Raw genomic sequence first — 21,687 nt, 5'->3', positions numbered from 1 at the left:
TGCCTGTATCTTTTTCTATTGCTGTTCGATTACATGATAGAAAGTCTAAGGCCTTCAAAAGCCGTACAGCAAACCCATCTAATCTGGTGCCTATTACACGACATACCAAGTTTGCTGTGGGGACAAAAAGTAAGACTGTTAAGTTAGCACTTTTAAACATCCTTTCACTTAAAAATAAATCACTTTTAGTCAACGACTTAATAACCACATACAACCTGGATTTTATGTTGCTAAATGAAACTTGGCTAGAAGAAAGTTGCAGTGCAACAGTCCTCAATGAAACAGCCCCTCCTAACTTTACTTTTATGAGTGTCTGCAGAGCTGTCAGAAGAGGCGGAGGTTTAGCTGCTCTTTATAAAGATGTCTCTCAATGTAAGCAAATATCATTTGGGAATTACCCGTCTTTCGAGTATCTCGGTATTGTGTTAAAAGGTGCTCCACGCATTTTACTTATCATTGTTTACAGGCCTCCAAAATACTCTCCAGCTTTTGCTGAGAACTTAACAGAACTGTTATCAACAATTTCCTCAGAGTTTGACTGCTTTGCCATTGCTGGAGATTTTAACATTCACATAGATAATGCAGAAAACAATATTGCAAAAGAAATCAAAACTGTTTTAAAAACTTTTGATCTGACTCAGCATGTACATGGACCCACACATAATCGTGGACACACTCTAGATTTACTTATCAGTAAGGGTCTAAACATTTCATCAATTGTTATTAAGGATGTAGCACTGTCTGATCATTTTTGTATTTTCTTTGATATATTGATCTCTCCTGCCATTGAAGCTAGATCTGTGTCTGTCAAGAAGAGATGCTTAAATGAGAACACTAGTGTACTATTTATGAAGGCTATATCTTTAACACCAAGCATATCTGCTGACTCTGTTGATTTTCTCCGGGATTCTTTTAACTCAAAAGTTAAGAGTGTAATTGATGATATTGCTCCTGTGAAAGTCAGGAAGAAGAGTGGCAGACAAAAAGCACCTTGGAGAAACTCAACAGCAGTGCAAAATATGAAAAGACAATGCAGAAAAGCAGAGCGCATGTGGCGGAAGACAAAACTTGTAGTCCATTATAACATCTACAAAGACAGCCTCCATGCTTTCAATAAGGAACTAAGCAAAGCTAGACAGACTTTTTTCTCGAATATTATAAACAGCAATATAAACAACACGCGCACTCTTTTTGCTACTGTAGAGAGACTGACAACCCCCCCAAGCCAGATTCCCAGTGAAATGCTCTCAGTGAGAAAGTGCAGTGAGTTTACTTCTTTCTTCTCTGAGAAAATCAATAATATCAGAAAGGTGATCAGCTCATCCTTGAGTTGCGCTGGGGTCAGGCAGATCAGACAACAGCACGAGAAAGTAGCCACTATGTCTGATTTCGAAGAAATTGATGGGAAAATTTTGGAAGCAACTAAAAACATCAACCTGCGCCCTTGACGCACTTCCCACATCTTTTTTCAAAAATGTGTTACACAGCTTAGAAGCAGATCTCCTGGAAGTGGTAAATGCCTCACTTCTCTCTGGGAGTTTTCCGACCTCCCTGAAAACTGCTGTCGTCAAGCCCCTCCTGAAAAAGAGCAATCTGGATAAGACCATATTAAACACCTATAGACAGATATCAAATCTTCCTTTCATAGGCAAGATCATTGAAAAAGTTGTCTTCAATCAGCTGAACAAATTCTTAAGCTCGAATGGATACTTTGACCATTTTCAATCTGGTTTCCGACCGCACCACAGTACAGAGGACGCGCTCATAAAGATAATAAATGATATTCGCTTAAATACTGATACAGGCAAATTATCAGTGCTGGTACTACTCGACCTCAGTGCTGCATTTGACACCGTCGATCACAAAATACTTCTTGACAGGCTGGAAAACTGGCTGGACATCCATGACATGCGGAGTCCCTCAAGGCTCAATTCTTGCGCCACTCCTATTCAACCTGTACATGCTCCCAATGAGCCAAATAATGAGAAAGAACCAAATCGCTTACCATAGCTATGCAGACGACACACAGCTCTACTTATCCCTATCGCCTAACGATTACAGCCCCATTGACTCCCTTTGCCAATGCATTGATGAAGTAAACAATTGGATGTGCCAAAACTTTCTTCAGTTAAACAAAGACAAAACTGAAGTCATTGCGTTTGGAAACAAAGATGAAGTTCTCAAGGTGAACGCATACCTTCAGTCTAGGGGTCAAACAACTAAAAATCAAGTCAGGAATCTGGGTGTGTCTCTAGAGTCAGACCTTAGTTTCAGTAGTCATGTCAAAGCAATAAATAAATCAGCATATTATCACCTGAAAAATATTGCAAGAATTAGATGCTTTGTTTCCAGTCAAGACTTAGAAAAACTTGTGCATGCTTTCGTCACCAGTAGGGTGGATTATTGTAATGGACTTCTCACTGGCCTTCCCAAAAAGACCATAAGACAGTTGCAGCTCATACAGAACGCTGCTGCTAGGATTCTGAGCAGAACCAGAAAATATGAACACATCACACCAGTCCTCAGGTCTTTACACTGGCTGCCAGTTACATTTAGGATTGATTTTAAAGTATTATTACTGGTATATAAATCATTCAATGGCCTAGGACCTCAATACATTGCAGATATGCTCAGTGAATATAAACCCAACAGATCACTCAGATCATTAGGATCACATCAGCTAGAAATACCAAGGGTTCACTCTAAGCATGGCGAGTCTGCTTTTAGCTACTATGCCAGCCGCAGCTGGAACCAGCTTCCAGAAGAGATCAGATGTGCTCCTACAGTAGTCACATTCAAATCCAGACTCAAAACACATCTGTTTAACTGTGCATTTACTGAATGAGCACTGTGCCACTGTTCGTCCGACTGTTTGCACTGTATTTTATTTTATGTTTTAATTATTCTGATTTCATTTGATTATTTCTGTATATTATCTTTTATTCCAAACTGTTTTAATTATTCTGATTTATTTTGATTATTTTAATTTCTTCTATGTAAAGCACTTTGAATTACCATTGTGTATGAAATGTGCTATATAAATAAACTTGCCTTGCCTTGCCTAATAATGGCGGTCGCCGATTGGTCAAAAGTAAGCCACAGGAGAGAAACGCGATTGGTCAAAAGTAAGCCACAGGAGAGAAAGGCGATTGGTCAAAAGTAAGCCACAGGAGAGAAACACGATTGGTCAAAAGTAAGCCACAGGAGAGAACGCGATTGGTCAAAAGTAAGCCACAGCAGAGTAACACGATTGGCTCACGTGGGCTTACTTTGGGCTTACTTTGGCTCAATAGGTAGGAAGCAGTAGGCGCAAGCGAGAGGTAGTGGGATCGATGCCTGCATTCTCCAGTGCTGTCCATCCTTTTTACGCCCCCCTTCAAGGGGCACTACCTAGATGAGCTCTTGCGGCTCAGTGCTGCCGAAAAAGTTTTTTCGAACGAGGTACTGCACACATTCCTGGCAAAAGCAGGTCCCACCGAGATTTGAACTCGGATCGCTGGATTCAGAGCCCAGAGTGCTAACCATTACACCATGGAACCTTGGCGTGTGTCAACTTTTCCCATGAGCAGCAGAGATTTAAGTCATTGAGTCCAGAAGCACGATAGCAAGGATTTAAGTCATTGAGTCCAGAAGCACGATAGCAAGGAGGAAATGAAGCCTTTGCTTTTTAAGCCCATGTTTCCCCAATTCCGACTCGGTTTGAAAGTGCCAATTTCACCGCCACGTCAGCAGTTGGGCATCACCTCTGTTTTTTCCCTCCCTTCCGCAAAGAACCTAAAAAGGTTCCACCGAGATTTGAACTCGGATCGCTGGATTCAAAGCGCAATTTTTTGATTAAATCTACAATTAAAAGGTAGCCAGTGCAAAGTTGCCAGCACAGAGGAAATGCGGCCTGTTTTTTTGTGGTCATTGGAAATCGCGCTGCAGCACCTGCACACGTGCTAGGGATCGCGCCTCGTCTTTGTCTTTGAGAGCGATGGACACCTTCTCTCCATCATCGAGGGGAATTAGCTCAAATAGTAGAGCGCTCGCTTAGCATGCGAGGGGTAGCGGGATCGATACCTGCATTGTCCAGTGCTGTCCATCCTTTTTACCCCCCCCTTCAAGGGGCACTAACTAGATGAGCTCTTGCGGCTCAGTGCTGCCGAAAATGGTTTTTTGAACGAGGTACTGCACACATTCCTGCAAATGCAGGTCCCACCTAGATTTGAACTTGGATCGCTGGATTCAAAGCCCAGAGTGCTAACCATTACACCATGGAACGAACACACCCTGCTAGCTGGCTGTCTGAGAGGCAGATAGCGATGAGGCTAGGTGGAATCAGGTAGATAGGAGCTGGCGATTGGTCAATGGACCACCTCGACTGAGAGAGTTAGACGTGGTTCCTCTGCCGAAACCCGAGATTGAACCAGGGACCTTTAGATCTTCAGTCTAACGCTCTCCCAACTGAGCTATTTCGGCCAGGTACTTGTGCGGTTTAGCCAGCAGGCATGTCTGGGAGACCGCCAGTCATTTTCGAGAAGAGCAGAGTGAAGGTCCCAGAGAGAAAATGAGTTGCCCGCACGGGGATTGAACCCTTGACCTTGGCGCTATTAGCACCACGCTCTAACCAACTGAGCTAACCGGCCTCTCTCTGGCTCATTTTATCCCCAATTTCTCAGAAATATCCTGGTTGCCCTAATCAGGCTGAAGAGATTAAAAGCAAAGGCTGATAATGGGCTCGTCCTGGATTTGAACCCGGGACCTCTCGCACCCTAAGCGAGAATCATACCCCTAGACCAACGGGCCGAAAACATTTCAGCTTGCATGGCTTAAAGTGCAATACTTTAATTAAATCTACAATTAAAAGGTAGCCAGTGCAAAGTTACCAGCACAGAGGAAATGCGGCCTCTTTTTTTGTGGTCATTGGAAATCACGCTGCAGCACCTGCACACGTGCTAGGGATCGCGTCTCGTCTTTTTTATTTTTAGAGCGATGGACACCTCCTCTCCATCATCGAGCAGAATTAGCTCAAATGGGGCACTACCTAGATGAGCTCTTGCGGCTCAGTGCTGCCGAAAAAGTTTTTTCGAACGAGGTACTGCACGTATTCCTGGCAAAAGCAGGTCCCACCGAGATTTGAACTCGGATCGCTGGATTCAGAGCCCAGAGTGCTAACCATGACACCATGGAACCTTGGCGTGTGTCAACTTTTCCCATGAGCAGCAGAGATTTAAGTCATTGGCTGCGTTCCAAACCGCATTCTCAATGAGTAGGTACTTAATTTCAATGAGTACTTACTTAACGAGCGCTAAAAGAGTAGGTACTTTATAGCCAAATCTCGTTGAGTATGGCTGCGTCCGAAACCGCATACTCAATGAGTAGGTACTTAATTTCAATAAGTACTTACTTAACGAGCGCTAAAAGAGTAGGTACTTTATAGCCAAATCTCGTTTAGTATGAATGCGAACCGGACATCTGCCATGTTGACGTTATCATGTGACCTACGACGCGTTATCACAAGTGCAACAACTTAAAAGATATGAACGACACGTTTAATTAATCTCTGTAATATCTTGATATTGATTAAACCTGCTTATTTTGTGATTGTAGTATAACCAATACATTTAGGGTCGATTTAAGTTCTTATTTGTAACGCTTCTAATGTGACCAAACAGTTTAAATATGCTATATATATATATATATATATATATATATATATATATATATATACATATATATATATATATATATATATATATATATATATATATATATATATATTAATACTTATATATAACACCTTAAATATATAATTTTTCATTACAAAAAACCTAAATCGTCATCTCTTGAATATGTTTTTAATTTCTTTATTTTAAATCCAAAATGTTCACCCACAAGCAAAAAGCCCTTTTGGGCCCCTAAGGGCTGTCCTTTATGTTTTCCTCTTTTTCTTGTTGAATGTTTCATCCCTCTGGATTATAAATAACAACAACAACATCAGTTTGTTTGTACCGCTATTATTCAAAGATATTTAAACTTGTCATTGTTCTTTTTTTCCTGTGTATATAATATCATATTATGATGGATGCAAACCCATATTTATGTTTTCTGTCATTATGATTGTTCATCCTGATGTGGTATGTAACTATAAGTTCTGCAATAAAAAATGATATGAGCGACAGGTGCACTAACACCTCATAACATCAGTAACTCGACAGCCATACATAGAACAGTTTTCCTCAGCGTTTGTAATGTCTGCACATTGCTCACAGCACACGACTGCTCGAAGATCTCACCTTTGGAGAAGACTGTTGATTTTTATACTAGAAAAATGTAAGTATCACTCCTTAAAAAACAAGATTACCCCAGAATGAATTGCATCGCTAGCCCACCCCAAAACTTACACAATAATAATGATAAATGCTGACCAAAACTTGTTTTTACTGAAAATTGTATATTTTAGTAAAAACAAGCAAAATGTAATTTGTTTTGTCATATGACATATGCATGAATACACACTAGATAAATGCAGTAAATACAGTTATAGTCAAGCAATGAATTAAAGCATAAATGTATTAAATAATTGTATTTTATTTACTGACAACAACAATAAGAAACATGGATAAGTAAAATAATGAATAAAAGTAACCATCAGAATAAACAAATGCATATACAAGTCAACAACACAAACAAAGCTTTATTCAAACTACAAGCATGTATTTACAGGCGCTGAACCCCACATCCTACTGCCATCTCCACACAGCGGTTCTCATTCTGTGGCTTTATTCTGATGAATCAGCTGACCACCAGGTGACCGTGCCTCCGTGCCGGAGGTTGTTCTGAGGCGATAAGGGCCGGTGGAGTGATGGAGGGTCTCATCCATGGCACCATTTCCAGGATTCAGCTCCGGGCTCTCCATCCTCAGTGCTCACACCAGTCTGCAGACATTTCAGATCCGAATGAGAAAAGTGCTGTAATAACTGTGTTTGAAATTACAATAATTAAAATAAACTACAACTTAAGATTTAAATAGATTTTGTTATTCATTTCTGTAGTATACTCATTCAAAGCCTTTGATGCAGCATTCAGCTTCATGAGCCACTCTCCTCTCCCCCAAATGTTCCTAAATTTATCAACAGTACTAATGGACAAATAAAATAGATAACATGTTTAGTTACTTTATAGATTTGTGTATTTACCTTACTTACAGCACATTTATCTAATGTAAACAGTGTTGCCACAACAGTAAATTCTAAAATAGCACACATACATCAGATGTCTATTTCATGTTGTGATGTGCTCATCTGCAATACTTATAGAAGATTTTCCTGTCAGATGTAAATAGACATTTAAAATAAGCATCTTTAAGAGGTATATGGTTTATGTACATCTACTTTGGAGATGTGTGCTTACTGGAGCTCTCCTGATAGCAATACACAATAACGTGTTTTTACAGCAAAATCACAACTATACTATACTGTCTAACGTCTTTAAACCTTCAACAATTCGACAGTTTACTCTAGTCTTCTGTATTTCAACACGTTTTAACACAAGGAACCGTGTTTACTCACATTTGAAAACACCCGCGTCGCTGATCGTAATGTTGGATAATGACGTATCCTCTCCCGTGGCCTCCTGGGATAGAAAAGTATCCGTCGATGGTTGCTTCAGAATCTGGGCTGAAGCAGTAAGCCATCCGGGAACTTCTCGCCTACTCTTTTATGAGTACTGAGGTTTCGGACATACTACTCCTTTCAAATACTGTTTTCGCCTACTATATAGTAGGAAAGTAGGAATATTCGGACGCACTATAAGTATACGTGAGCCCGAATCTCGCGATAATTAGTATGTCACTCTGGTAATTCTCGCCTACTCTTTTATGGATACTAAGGATGCGGACATACTTATTCGCTCGCCTACTGCTTTTTCCCTACTACATAGTAGGGAAGTATGCGGTTTCGGACGCAGCCTATGAATGCGATCCGGACATCATCCGCCATGTTGATGCTATCATGTGACCTACGACACGTTATCACAAGCGCAACAACTTAAAAGATGAACGACACGTTTAATTCATCTATCTGTAAACATCTTGATATTGATGAAACTTGCTCATTTTGTGGTATTGTTGAAGAAACAGCTGCCAATTTATTTTGTGAATACATTTAGGGTTGATTTAAGTTGTTATATTTTAAACCCTTCTAATGTGACCCACAGTTCCTTATAACGATTTTTTAAGAAACCCCAAAATCGTTATCTCTTGAATATGTTGTTAATTTCTTTATTTTATACCCAAAAAGTTTCTCCTTCAAGTTTTCCTCTTTTCTTGATGAATTTACCTCTCGTTTCATCCCTCAGACAATAACAACAAAACTATTTTTTAATGTATTATGAAGAACTATTTATATTTAAAGATATTTAGCCTTGTTATTGTTCTTTTTTCCTGTGTATAAATATCATATTATGATGTACACAAACCAATGATCTTTATGTTTTCTGTTTTGTCATTATGATTGTTCATTGTTAGATACAACTAGTATCTTTCCATGATCTTTATTTAATAAGTTTATAAGTTTAAATTATATGAGCGACAGGTGCACTAACACTTCATAACATCAGTAACTCGACAGCACAACCTAGAACAGTTTTCCTCTGCGTTTACTGTCTGCAGTGCACAAGGAGACGGGCCGCTGCTCGAAGATCTCCTTTGGAGAAACTGTTGACTTTATGCTCGAAAAATGCAAGTATCGCTCATAAAAAAATTAATATTACCTCAGAATGAATTGCATTGTTAGCCCACCCCAAAACTTAAACAAAATAATATTAAATGCTGACCAATACTTAAGTATATTACTTTTTTTTATATACTAAAAATGATATAATTTAATAAAACAAGCAAAATGTAATTTGTTTTGTCATATGAGTTATGGATGAATACACGTGAACATCTCAATTGTCAGTCAAGCAATGAATTAATGCATACATTAAATAATTATATTTTATATACTGACAACAATAAGAAACATGAGTAAATGAGTAAAAGAACAAATAAAAGTAACCATCACACAATAAACAAATGCATGCACATGAAACAAATCTTTATTCAAACTACAAGCATGTATTTGGGCGCTGAAGCCCACATCCTACTGCCATCTCAACACAGCGGTTCCCATTCTGCGGCTTTATTCTGATGAATTCACCAGAGGTGACCGTGCCTTCGTGCCGGAGCTTGTTGCTGCTCTGCGCATCACAATCTGAGGCGATAAGGGCAGATGGAGAGATCTTATGACAGTCTCATCCATGGCACCGTTTCCAGGATTCAGCTCTGGGCTCCTCATCCTCAGTGCTCACACCAGTCTGAATAAAAACATGTTTAGTTACTTTATAGATTTGTTTATTTACCTTATTTACTAGTCTAGTGTCTTAGTCTAATGTCAACAGTGTTGACAACAGTGAATTAACGTTATCCTATCCTATGATAATGCCACACATACATCACTCAGATGTCTTTTTCATGTTGTGATGTGCTCATCTGCAATATGTCAATACTTACAATATTTTCCTTTCAGATGTAAATAGACATTTTAAATAAGCGTGTTTAAGATGTATATGGTTATGTAAATCCACTTTAGAGACGTTACATGTGCTTAGAGCTCCCCTGTTAGCTAGCTATACAAAACATGTTTTTACAGCAAAATCACAACTATACTATACTGTCTAACTACTTTACACCTTCAACAGTTAAAACGTCTACTCTATTGTAGTTTAACACATAAGGAACCGTGTTTACTCACATTTGAAAACCCCCGGCGTCGCTGATCTCCGTGATGTTTGATAATGACGTATGCTCTCGCGTGGCCTACTGGGATAGATGAGTACAAGCTGAAAAGCACTCAAATGTCTGGGCGAAAGCAGGAGATCATCCGGGAACTTCTCGCCTACTCTTTTAGGAATACTGATGTTTCGAACGTACTGCTTCTTTCACGTACTGTTTTCGCCTACTATATAGTAGGAAAGTAGGCATATTGGAACGCACTATCGTCCAAATCTCGCGATAATTAGTACGTCAACCAGGTAATTCTCGCCTACTCTTTTATGAATAGTGAGGATTCGAACTTACTTTTTTTGCTCGCCTACTCTTTTTCCCATACTATATAGTAGGGAAGTATGCGGTTTGGAACGCAGCAATTGAGTCCAGAAGCAAGATAGCAAGGAGCAAATGAAGCCTTTGCTTTTTAAGCCCATGTTTCCCCAATTCCGACTCGGTTTGAGAGTGTCAATTTCACTGCCATGTCAGCAGTTGCGCATCACCTCTGTTTTTTCACTCCCTTCCGCAAAGAACCTAAAAAGATTCCACCGAGATTTGAACTCGGATCGCTGGATTCAAAGCCCAGAGTGCTAACCATTACACCATGGAACCAACACACTCTGTTAGCTGGCTGTCTGAGAGGCAGATAGCGATGAGGCTAGGTGGAATCAGGTAGACGTGGTTCCTCTGCCGAAACCCAGGATTGAACCAGGGACCTTCAGATCTTCAGTCAAACGGTCTCCCAACTGAGCTATTTCGGCCAGGTACTTGTATGGTTTAGCCAGCAGGGATGTCTGGGAGACCGCCCATCATTTTCGAGAAGAGCAGAGCGAAGGTCCCAGAGAGAAAATGAGTGGCCCGTACGGGGATCGAACCCGTGACCTTGGCGTTATTAGCACCACGCTCTAACCAACTGAGCTAACCGGCCTCTCTCTGGCACATTTTATCCCCAATTTCTCAGAAATATCCTGGTTGCCCTAATCAGGCCGAAGAGATTAAAAGAAAAGCCTAATAATGGGCTCGTCCGGGATTTGAACCCGGGACCCCTCGCACCCTAAGCAAGAATCATACCCCTAGACCAACGAGCCGAAACATACATCGCCCCTGCTGCTGCCGGGCCGCAAACATTTCAGCTTGCATGGCTTAAAGCTCAATTTTTTGATTAAATCTACAATTAAAAGGTAGCCAGTGCAAAGTTTCCAGCACAGAGGAAATGCGGCCTCTTTTTTTGTGGTCATTGGAAATCACGCTGCAGCACCTGCACACGAATAATGAGAAGCTTACTTACAGGAGCCTGGTCTGCAACACTGGACCCAGTTGATGTTGCAGGAGCAGAGGCAACACTTGGCTGGACAGAAGGCTGTGGAGGAGACTGCAGAGGAGGCTGAGCAGGGCGCAGAGGAGGAGACTGCAGAGGAGGCTAGGCAGGGCGCAGAGGAGGAGACTGCAGAGGAGGCTGGGCAGGGCGCTGCAGTCCTGTGGGTGGCTGTAGTGAGGATGGTCCTGGTGCAGAGGGACAGGGGTTGAAGGCCTTGCTGGAAAGATGGGAGTTGCTCTTTCCAGTGGACAGGAAGCTCTGCAGGCGACTGGGACACCTGGGCAGGGGTCCACAATGCTGGAGGAGCAGGATAAGGGGCAGGAGCAGGGGCAGTAGCACGAGCTGGGGCAGGAGCAGGGCCTCTCGAGCCTGCAGTGGCTGGAGCGTAAAAAAACACAACAAAATTATCTTATTGTTTTAGACTTTCACTGCATGACTTTCTCAGCTCTGCTGGACAGCTACTGCGATTACAAGGTTTACTGCAAAGCATGTATGATTAGTAGAGAGATGACATGATGATGAAAAGATGGCAGGAAGCAGTGAAAATCATCCTGTTTTTCATCCAAGCACCATTAGAAGAAATACAAGAAGAAAAAAAGATGGGATCAGCCAAGTGTGAAGCGAAGCAGACCAAACACTACAACAGCCACTTATTCCAAGGGGAGTGTGAGATGACAAGAATGAGCTTTAGTCAGTGATTACGATAAAAAATGAAATAAAACCTTTTTACATACACCTTTAAATTGTCTTTTTTCCTTTGAGGATGTTCACTCAAAGAGTGAATGTAGATTGACACCTGAGAAGTGCCATTCCTCTGTGTTGTGAAATAAAATAATATGTCATTTAAAAAATACTGTTTTGTTTTATTTGTAATTGTTTGTAAAATATTGTTTAAGATTTACATACCTTGAGGAAGTTGTTCCTCAGCTTGCGAGGCTACAGTTGCCATCTCCAGGTCATCTTCCTCCTCAAAAAAATCCGTAGCAGCAGAGTCTGTAAAATAACATAAAACACTAAGCACATGTCACCAACACACTTGTATGCGTTAAGTGATACTCACCACATGTAAAGAGCTGTCTCCGGGCTGCGGACTCAGACGCAGGATGTACACGTGGTCCTGCAGCTGTTGAACACGTATTTTCGTTAGACATATATACTGCATAATATATACTGTAATGATTTTAAAGCTTGCAAATCACTTACAGGGTTTGGCTGGAGCCAAAATCTTTTGTGCCAGCTGTGAAGCAAATAAATGCTTCCCCCGCGCCAACAGGGCCTTCACATTGGTCGCCAGCAGTGGCCTGTTCTTAGTGGCAGTAGGTGGAGGAGGAACAGACACAGTGGCAGTGGGCACAGCAGCAGTGAGGACAGATGCAGTGGGCACAGTGGTGGTGGGCAAGGGGCTGGAGCCTGCCTCTTCAGCACGTATGCTTTGAAAAGGGCCATATTGGTGTTAGGCCTGGCCTTTGCCTTCTTCAGGTAGGTGATGAGAGCCTGGGCCTCCTTGCTTGGGTCCTCATACACCTCATTCATTGACCTACCCTTAAAATCCCCAAACTCCACCATCAGACATCCAGAGTCTCCTGTCCTCTGGGCCTCCTGCAGCATGGCCTGTTTTATATGATACACCTCCACAGCCTCGCCTACCTCCCTGATCTGCGAGGTGTATCTGAGGAACAGGTGTTTGTTGTCCGACAACGGGTTGTCCCTCTCCTCCTCCCCCAAAATGCTGCTGACCAGATAGCAGGCATACCCCAGTGAGTTCTCCAGCAGCCACAGGAAAATCTGACCCTGGTGTTTCCCAAACTGGATCTTGCAGTGAGCCAGAACCAGGAACTGGTCTCCAGGATTCCCTCCATTCTGCCTCACAAAGGCAGTGGCCTCAGCCAGGACCTCCTCCTTACACCTGGCCCTCCCTGCCAACACGATCTTCCTCCTATTGGCCTCCTCAGTTGGCCACATAAGGAGTCGACCCTCGGAGGTTCTTCGTAAAACCGGGTATGCATACATAATCTGAAAGGACACAGGCATATACAGAACGTTACATAGCTGTCATATTCCAACTGAAAGTATTTTACTACAGCATTTCTTTTTTATGTAATTAATTATTATAATATTATAATAATTAATGAATATTATTATTATTATTATGGGCATAAGCATTATTGTTTTTTATACAACTGTGAATCACTTTGAATTGCCTTGTGTACAAATTGTAAATAGTGTGATGAACTTATTAATAAGAAAATAAATAACACTTCTTGGTACAATCTTGCTGGTATCATGCCATGCTTAAATCGTTTAGTTTTGTTTAGCTTTTGTGGCAGAGATTACTAAGAAACACCAAATATAACATAAAGGCGTTTATGACAATTCATAATAATATGATCATCAAACAGATCTAAAACTTAAAATGGTATATCAAATCGTTTTGGTATATCTTTTATAACATAGTTGAGAATCATTTGTTGAAACAAAAAAACACTTGTTTTTGCCTATTCATGTCTTTTTAAATATGTATAACATAGTATTTAAAAAGATAACATAAATATGTATACTGGTGTATAACATAGTATAGTATAACATATATGTCACGATGAGGTGGAAGCAAGGAGGAAGCAGGATCCAATTGCAGCACACTTTATTTAATAGACTCAAACTACATAAAGACTCTGGCTAGGGCACAAGACTCAGGAACAGAACCACCAACATCAAGGTACAACAACAACATTAAGAACTCACAAAGACTGGACTGAAACACAGGGCTTAAATACAAGGCCAAACAAGCTAAACAAGATAACAAGGGGGCGTGGTATACATTAACACAAACGAGGAGCGGGAAAACTGAACAGGACTGAACCAAAAGCACAAAGACCGGGGGAACACAGACAGACATTACAACATAGCCCCCCCTCTATGGGCGGCTCCCGACGCCCATCAAAACTAGAGACATAGTTCGGGAGGGTGGTGGAGCGGAGGCGGTCCCGGGGGAGGGATGGCGGGCCAGGTCCGTGCAGGGAACGGGACCGGGGTCTTGCGATGGCGGACCTGGGCCATGGAACATGGGCGGAGCTGGACGAACAGACTGCCAGGGCGGAGCAGGCTGTGGGCGTGTCCACGACGGAGCAGGCTGAGGGCGAGGCCACGGCGGAGCAGGCTGAGGGCGTGACCAGGGCGGAGCAGGCTGTGGACCCTCGGGCATCCAGGGCGAAGCTGTCGGACCCTCGGGCGTCCAGGGCGGAGCTGTCGGGCCCTCGGGCGTCCAGGGCGGAGCTGTCGGACCCTCGGGCGTCCAGGGCGGAGCTGTCGGACCCTCGGGCGTCCTGGGCGGAGCAGACCCTTCGGGCGTCCAGGGCGGAGCTGTCGGACCCTCGGGCGTCCAGGGCGGTGAAGACCCTTCGGGCGGCCACGGCGGTGAAGACCCCTCGGGCGGCCACGGCGGTGAAGACCCTTCGGGCGGCCACGGCGGTGAAGACCCCTCGGGCGGCCACGGCGGTGAAGACCCTTCGGGTGGCCACGGCGGTGAAGACCTTTCGGGCGGCCACGGCGGTGAAGACCCTTCGGGCGGCCACGGCGGTGAAGACCCTTCGGGCGGCCACGGCGGTGAAGACCCTTCGGGCGGCCACGGCGGTGAAGACCTTTCGGGCGGCCACGGCGGTGAAGACCCTTCGGGCGGCCACGGCGGTGAAGACCCTTCGGGCGGCCATGCTGGAGAGGACCCTTCGGGTGGCCATGGTGGTGGCCTACTGCCCCCCCCCAAAAAATTCTTGGGGGTAGCTACGGGGTCGTAGCCTGGAGAAGGCACCGGCTCAGGAGAAAGAGGCAGAACCAGCGGTGAAGAGGGCTTTAGGCTGGGCAGGACCAGCGGTGAAGGAAACTCTGGGCTGAACAGGACTGGCGCAGGATCAGCGGGCTCTGGTGCAGGATCAGCGGGCTTTGGCGCAGGATCTGCGGGCTCTGGCGCAGGATCAGCGGGCTCTGGCGCAGGATCAGCGGGCTCTGGCGCAGGATCAGCGGGCTCTGGCGCAGGATCAGCGGGCTCTGGCGCAGGATCAGCGGGCTCTGGCGCAGGATCAGCGGGCTCTGGCGCAGGATCAGCGGGCTCTGGCGCAGGATCAGCGGGCTCTGGCGCAGGATCAGCGGGCTCTGGCGCAGGATCAGCGGGCTCTGGCGCAGGATCAGCGGGCTCTGGCTCAAGTGTGTGCGTAGCCCACACACACCACATGGCTGTGGCCATAATGGCCAGTGTTGCGGTCACTGAGGGCTCAGGCGGCGCATGCGTGGCGTGATCAGTCTCTGACTGGGAAGACGTGACGAGAACGGTCTCTGGCTGGACGGTCTCTGGCTGGACGGTCTCTGGCTGGACGGTCTCTGGCTGGACGGTCTCTGGCTGGACGGTCTCTGGCTGGACGGTCTCTGGCTGGACGGTCTCTGGCTGGACGGTCTCTGGCTGGACGGTCTCTGGCTGGACAGGCGGGACGTGGATAGGCTCCAGGGATACTGTGAACTGGCAGGGTGCTTCATCAGCCAAGCCCACCGTAGATGCCGAACCCCCCAAGTAAAGGGCCAGGTCAATATATCCCTCTAGGGTCCAACCGGTATAATCATCCGGCATCAGTTGCGCGATATCCGCATCCAGCCCGCTCCAGAACAGGTCCATGAGCTCAATGTCATTCAGCGATCCCAGATGGCAGCAGTTCAAAAAGTCCCTCACATACTTCTCGATCCGCTGGCCATCCTGAAACATAGAGGCTAGAAATCTTCTTAGTACCTGGTTGCTAACAACTGCTGGATCCATTGGCGGTGAGTTCTTCTGTCACGATGAGGTGGAAGCAAGGAGGAAGCAGGATCCAATTGCAGCACACTTTATTTAATAGACTCAAACTACATAAAGACTCTGGCTAGGGCACAAGACTCAGGAACAGAACCACCAACATCAAGGTACAACAACAACATTAAGAACTCACAAAGACTGGACTGAAACACAGGGCTTAAATACAAGGCCAAACAAGCTAAACAAGATAACAAGGGGGCGTGGTATACATTAACACAAACGAGGAGCGGGAAAACTGAACAGGACTGAACCAAAAGCACAAAGACCGGGGGAACACAGACAGACATTACAACAATATATGAATTAAACTTTTTTTTTAAAAGGTTTTAGTAAAAATCTTCTTGTGCTCAAAATAATGTAATGAATGACACAAAAAAATACTAAATTAACAACAACAAAAAAAATGGTTTAAGGAGGATATAGCTTATTAGCGGTCGGCTAATTATCTTGACAGTAGTGGCATGTTTTTTACTGTATATCATGGTAAAGTTGCAGGTTCACATGTACAGAGGAAAACGTGTGCTATTACACGCTAGCTAGCTTTATTGGCATGTTTAATTGTCTAAAAACAAACACTGTTTATGAATAAATAATGATCGATTATACAGTCGTGAAGAATAGACTTACCTGTTGCAAAGATGACGATAATTACTACTGATGACGACTACTTGCTGCTCAGCTACTGTTCGGACGCTCTCGCTTACTGCTCCGCGCTTTGCTCTATCGCTTTTATATTTCTATAATTTATCTCCTTTTATCACCTAATTTTAACTTCAGCAAATCAGCACAGTGCTCAAACGCTTGGATTACTACAAAAAAAAGCAGAATTATTTTATTCGACCAGCCTCCCACTGAAAGCTTACATTCCGGGGAAGAGAAAACACAACTGCCTACATTCATAAGGATAAGAAAATGCCTCCTCTGGAATCTACTTGCTGCTCCAACTGCCACAGACTTTTACAAAGGATTGCAATTCTTGAAACAAAGTTAATTGTGGGACCACCAAACCAGACGGAACACACGACAGAGCTTCGTCATGGACGTCCTCAGCATACAGCCGGTGAGTCCCATGAATCTAGTGCTTCTCGACAGGCCATACTGAGTGTAGAGAAACAAGCCGATCGTTTTACTAATCGATGGCACAAACAGGGTGCGAGACCCAAAGGCACTCGAGACATCAGATTGTCACGAGCATCACATATTACTGCAGTAGCATCCTCTACCCCAGATACGGCTCTGACAAGGACTGCAAACACTGGTCTCCTACCACCGCCTATACATCTTGAGAACAGATTTGAAGTATTAATGAATGAGGAATCCCCAAATTTGATGAATGTGATCGCACACAGACAGAATCAGCCAGTAGCTAACACTGATGCTAACTGGGGCTCAAGGTCGAGCAGACAGCGGCACTCAGCTCACAGTGCAGCCGAGCCCAGGACTCTGATAGTGGGCGACTCCGTAATCAGAAACATTAATAGCAGGGATACAACAACGTGCTGCCTTCCACAAGCAACAACTTCTGATGTAAACAGGGAACTTCAGAACATTCTGATGAAACATAAGACTGCAAATCGACTCATCATTCATGTGGGGAAGAATGATATTCATAAAGAGCAGTCGGAACTTCTTAAAAAGGATTTCAATGAACTTTTTGAAACACTTAAAAGACTGAAAGTTCAAACATTCATCAGTGGACCACTCCCAGCAAGAGGAACAAACAGGTTTTCACGGTTGCTTGGGCTTAATACATGGCTGCAAAAAACCTGCAATATAAAAGGAGTGAACTTTATTGACAACTTCAATCTTTTCTGGAGTCAGAGGCAACTGTTTCAACAGGATGGCCAACCACCCAAACAAACTTGGTTCAAGAGTGCTAAAGGACAATATTTACTTCTCCCTCCGTCATCCTTCTGCAATGTGTGCCAATCCACTCAACCTGAATGGCACACACACACCTGGATACAGTATGAATGACCACAGGATTTCACTTCAGCACCTGAATGGACATGCGGTTGACACATCACACAAGGACAGTGATAACACCACTCAGCCACAACAACCTCTGCTCACGGACACAATCTCAGCTGAGCCCTGCCCACAGAGCTCACCACAGACAGACTGTGACATACCAGCACTGCTCCAAGATACAGCACCCATAGACGACTTTCTGGAAAACAGCCAGGGAAACCAGGACAGCATATTACAGCCTCCAATAACACCAGAGCAAAAATCCCTCTCACCGGAAACATTATCACTCTCTCCAGCATCTCCACTTCTGTGCTTCTCAGAGAAAATGGAACAACTGGTGCATGCTGGAACTAGACTATCCCACTCTTTTGCTGCGAGCCCCCAGATACCAACCAAAAAACGCCAGGCCCCACAACCACCAAAGCCTGCGGGCCCAGCTCGCCCTCCCCCTCCCCCTCCCCCTCCCCCTCCCCCTCCCCCTCCTCCTCCTCCTCCCCCTCCTCCTGTGAGAGCTCTTCGGCCTCTGCCACAGTGCCAGGGCCCACACCCTCCTCCAGCGGCTCGAGGTGAACCAAAAACAACTGATACCAGCTCTCAGTGATATGTGTCGGGTCCCCGCTATGATAACAATAACTTTCTCAAATGTTTACAGAACAAGCGGGAACCCAGTGTGCCTGTATCTTTTTCTATTGCTGTTCGAATACATGATAGAAAGTCTAAGGCCTTCAAAAGCCGTACAGCAAACCCATCTAATCTGGTGCCTATTAAACGACATACCAAGATTGCTGTAGGGACAAAAAGTAAGACTGTTAAGTTAGCACTTTTAAACATCCGCTCACTTAAAAATAAATCACTTTTAGTCAACGACTTAATAACCACATACAACCTGGATTTTATGTTGCTAAATGAAACTTGGCTAGAAGAAAGTTGCAGTGCAGCAGTCCTCAATGAAACAGCCCCTCCTAACTTTACTTGTATGAGTGTCTGCAGAGCTGTCAGAAGAGGCGGAGGTTTAGCTGCTCTTTATAAAGATGTCTATCAATGTAAGCAAATATCATTTGGGAATTACCCGTCTTTCGAGTATCCGGGTATTGTGTTAAAAGGTGCTCCACGCATTTTACTTATCATTGTTTACAGGCCTCCAAAATACTCTCCAGCTTTTGCTGAGAACTTAACAGAACTTTTATCAACAATTTCCTCAGAGTTTGACTGCTTTGCCATTGCTGGAGATTTTAACATTCACATAGATAATGCAGAAAACAATATGGCAAAATAAATCAAAACTGTTTTAAAAACTTTTGATCTGACTCAGCATGTACATGGACCCACACATAATCGTGGACACACTCTAGATTTACTTATCAGTAAGGGTCTAAACATTTCATCAATTGTTATTAAGGATGTAGCACTGTCTGATCATTTTTGTATTTTCTTTGATATATTGATCTCTCCTGCCATTGAAGCTAGATCTGTGTCTGTCAAGAAGAGATGCTTAAATGAGAACACTAGTGTACTATTTATGAAGGCTATATCTTTAACACCAAGCATATCTGCTGACTCTGTTGATTTTCTCCTTGATTCTTTTAACTCAAAAGTTAAGAGTGTAATTGATGATATTGCTCCTGTGAAAGTCAGGAAGAAGAGTGGCAGACAAAAAGCACCTTGGAGAAACTCAACAGCAGTGCAAAATATGAAAAGACAATGCAGAAAAGCAGAGCGCATGTGGCGGAAGACAAAACTTGTAGTCCATTATAACATCTACAAAGACAGCATCCATGCTTTCAATAAGGAACTAAGCAAAGCTAGACAGACTTTTTCTCGAATATTATAAACAGCAATATAAACAACACGCGCACTCTTTTTGCTACTGTAGAGAGACTGACAACCCCCCCAAGCCAGATTCCCAGTGAAATGCTCTCAGTGAGAAAGTGCAGTGAGTTTACTTCTTTCTTCTCTGAGAAAATCAATAATATCAGAAAGGTGATCAGCTCATCCTTGAGTTGCGCTGGGGTCAGGCAGATCAGACAACAGCACGAGAAAGTAGCCACTATGTCTGATTTCGAAGAAATTGATGGCAAAATTTTGGAAGAAACCGTACAGCAACTAAAAACATCAACCTGCGCCCTTGACGCACTTCCCACATCTTTTTTCAAAAATGTGTTACACAGCTTAGAAGCAGATCTCCTGGAAGTGGTAAATGCCTCACTTCTCTCTGGGAGTTTTCCGACCTCCCTGAAAACTGCTGTCGTCAAGCCCCTCCTGAAAAAGAGCAATCTGGATAAGACCATATTAAACAACTATAGACCGATATCAAATCTTCCTTTCATAGGCAAGATCATTGAAAAAGTTGTCTTCAATCAGCTGAACAAATTCTTAAGCTCGAATGGATACCATTTTTTGACCATTTTCAATCTGGTTTCCGACCGCACCACAGTACAGAGGCCGCGCTCATAAAGATAATAAATGATATTCGCTTAAATACTGATACAGGCAAATTATCAGTGCTGGTACTACTCGACCTCAGTGCTGCATTTGACACTGTCGATCACAAAATACTTCTTGACAGGCTGGAAAACTGGGTCGGGCTTTCTGGGATAGTCCTAAAATGGTTCAGGTCATACTTAGGAGGCAGAGGTTATTATGTGAGTATAGGAGACCATAAGTCTGAGTGGACATCCATGACATGTGGAGTCCCTCAAGGCTCAATTCTTGCGCCACTCCTATTCAACCTGTACATGCTCCCAATGAGCCAAATAATGAGAAAGAACCAAATGGCTTACCATAGCTATGCAGACGACACACAGCTCTACTTATCCCTATCGCCTAACGATTACAGCCCCATTGACTCCCTTTGCCAATGCATTGATGAAGTAAACAATTGGATGTGCCAAAACTTTCTTCAGTTAAACAAAGACAAAACTGAAGTCATTGCGTTTGGAAACAAAGATGAAGTTCTCAAGGTGAACGCATACCTTCAGTCTAGGGGTCAAACAACTAAAAATTTAGTCAGGAATCTGGGTGTGTCTCTAGAGTCAGACCTTAGTTTCAGTAGTCATGTCAAAGCAATAACTAAATCAGCATATTATCACCTGAAAAATATTGCAAGAATTAGATGCTTTGTTTCCAGTCAAGACTTAGAAAAACTTGTGCATGCTTTCATCACCAGTAGGGTGGATTATTGTAATGGACTTCTCAATGGCCTTCCCAAAAAGACCATAAGACAGTTGCAGCTCATACAGAACGCTGCTGCTAGGATTCTGAGCAGAACCAGAAAATATGAACACATCACACCAGTCCTCAGGTCTTTACACTGGCTGCCAGTTACATTTAGGATTGATTTTAAAGTATTATTACTGGTATATAAATCATTCAATGGCCTAGGACCTCAATACATTGCAGATATGCTCAGTGAATATAAACCCAACAGATCACTCAGATCATTAGGATCACATCGGCTAGAAATACCAAGGGTTCACTCTAAGCATGGCGAGTCTGCTTTTAGCTACTATGCCAGCCGCAGCTGGAACCAGCTTCCAGAAGAGATCAGATGTGCTCCTACAGTAGTCACATTCAAATCCAGACTCAAAACACATCTGTTTAACTGTGCATTTACTGAATGAGCACTGTGCCACTGTTCGTCCGACTGTTTGCACTGTATTTTATTTTATGTTTTAATTATTCTGATTTCATTTGATTATTTCTGTATTTTATCTTTTATTCCAAACTGTTTTAATTATTCTGATTTCTTTTGATTATTTTAATTTCTTCTATGTA

The 21,687-nt window shown here is 43.4% G+C and overlaps 1 long non-coding RNA gene and 7 other non-coding genes across 8 annotated transcripts; 1 reads left to right on the top strand and 7 right to left on the bottom strand.

Moving 5' to 3' along the window:
* Positions 1-3,467: 3,467 nt before the first annotated feature.
* trnaq-cug (transfer RNA glutamine (anticodon CUG)) lies at positions 3,468-3,539 on the bottom strand. The gene has a single exon. It is a non-coding gene; the product is annotated as a tRNA-Gln (tRNA).
* An 849-nt stretch (positions 3,540-4,388) lies between these two features.
* On the bottom strand, positions 4,389-4,461 carry trnaf-gaa (transfer RNA phenylalanine (anticodon GAA)). Its single transcript has one exon. It is a non-coding gene; the product is annotated as a tRNA-Phe (tRNA).
* Positions 4,462-4,716: 255 nt separating this feature from the next.
* On the bottom strand, positions 4,717-4,788 carry trnap-agg (transfer RNA proline (anticodon AGG)). The gene has a single exon. It is a non-coding gene; the product is annotated as a tRNA-Pro (tRNA).
* A 315-nt stretch (positions 4,789-5,103) lies between these two features.
* On the bottom strand, positions 5,104-5,175 carry trnaq-cug (transfer RNA glutamine (anticodon CUG)). Its single transcript has one exon. It is a non-coding gene; the product is annotated as a tRNA-Gln (tRNA).
* A 1,041-nt stretch (positions 5,176-6,216) lies between these two features.
* Positions 6,217-7,012, top strand: LOC143741460 (uncharacterized). Its single transcript, XR_013205052.1, has 2 exons — positions 6,217-6,315; positions 6,709-7,012. It is a non-coding gene; the product is annotated as an uncharacterized LOC143741460 (long non-coding RNA).
* A 3,318-nt stretch (positions 7,013-10,330) lies between these two features.
* trnaq-uug (transfer RNA glutamine (anticodon UUG)) lies at positions 10,331-10,402 on the bottom strand. The gene has a single exon. It is a non-coding gene; the product is annotated as a tRNA-Gln (tRNA).
* A 242-nt stretch (positions 10,403-10,644) lies between these two features.
* On the bottom strand, positions 10,645-10,718 carry trnai-aau (transfer RNA isoleucine (anticodon AAU)). The gene has a single exon. It is a non-coding gene; the product is annotated as a tRNA-Ile (tRNA).
* Positions 10,719-10,806: 88 nt separating this feature from the next.
* Positions 10,807-10,878, bottom strand: trnap-agg (transfer RNA proline (anticodon AGG)). Its single transcript has one exon. It is a non-coding gene; the product is annotated as a tRNA-Pro (tRNA).
* Positions 10,879-21,687: the final 10,809 nt, after the last annotated feature.

The sequence above is a fragment of the Siphateles boraxobius genome, unplaced genomic scaffold, assembly GCF_051911475.1.
Source record: "Siphateles boraxobius isolate OS27281-9 unplaced genomic scaffold, OSU_SipBor_1 19, whole genome shotgun sequence".
In the NCBI taxonomy this organism is placed as follows: domain Eukaryota; kingdom Metazoa; phylum Chordata; class Actinopteri; order Cypriniformes; family Leuciscidae; genus Siphateles; species Siphateles boraxobius.
The sequence above is the reverse complement of the archived record's forward strand: the minus strand, read 5'-3'. Positions and strand labels throughout refer to the sequence as shown.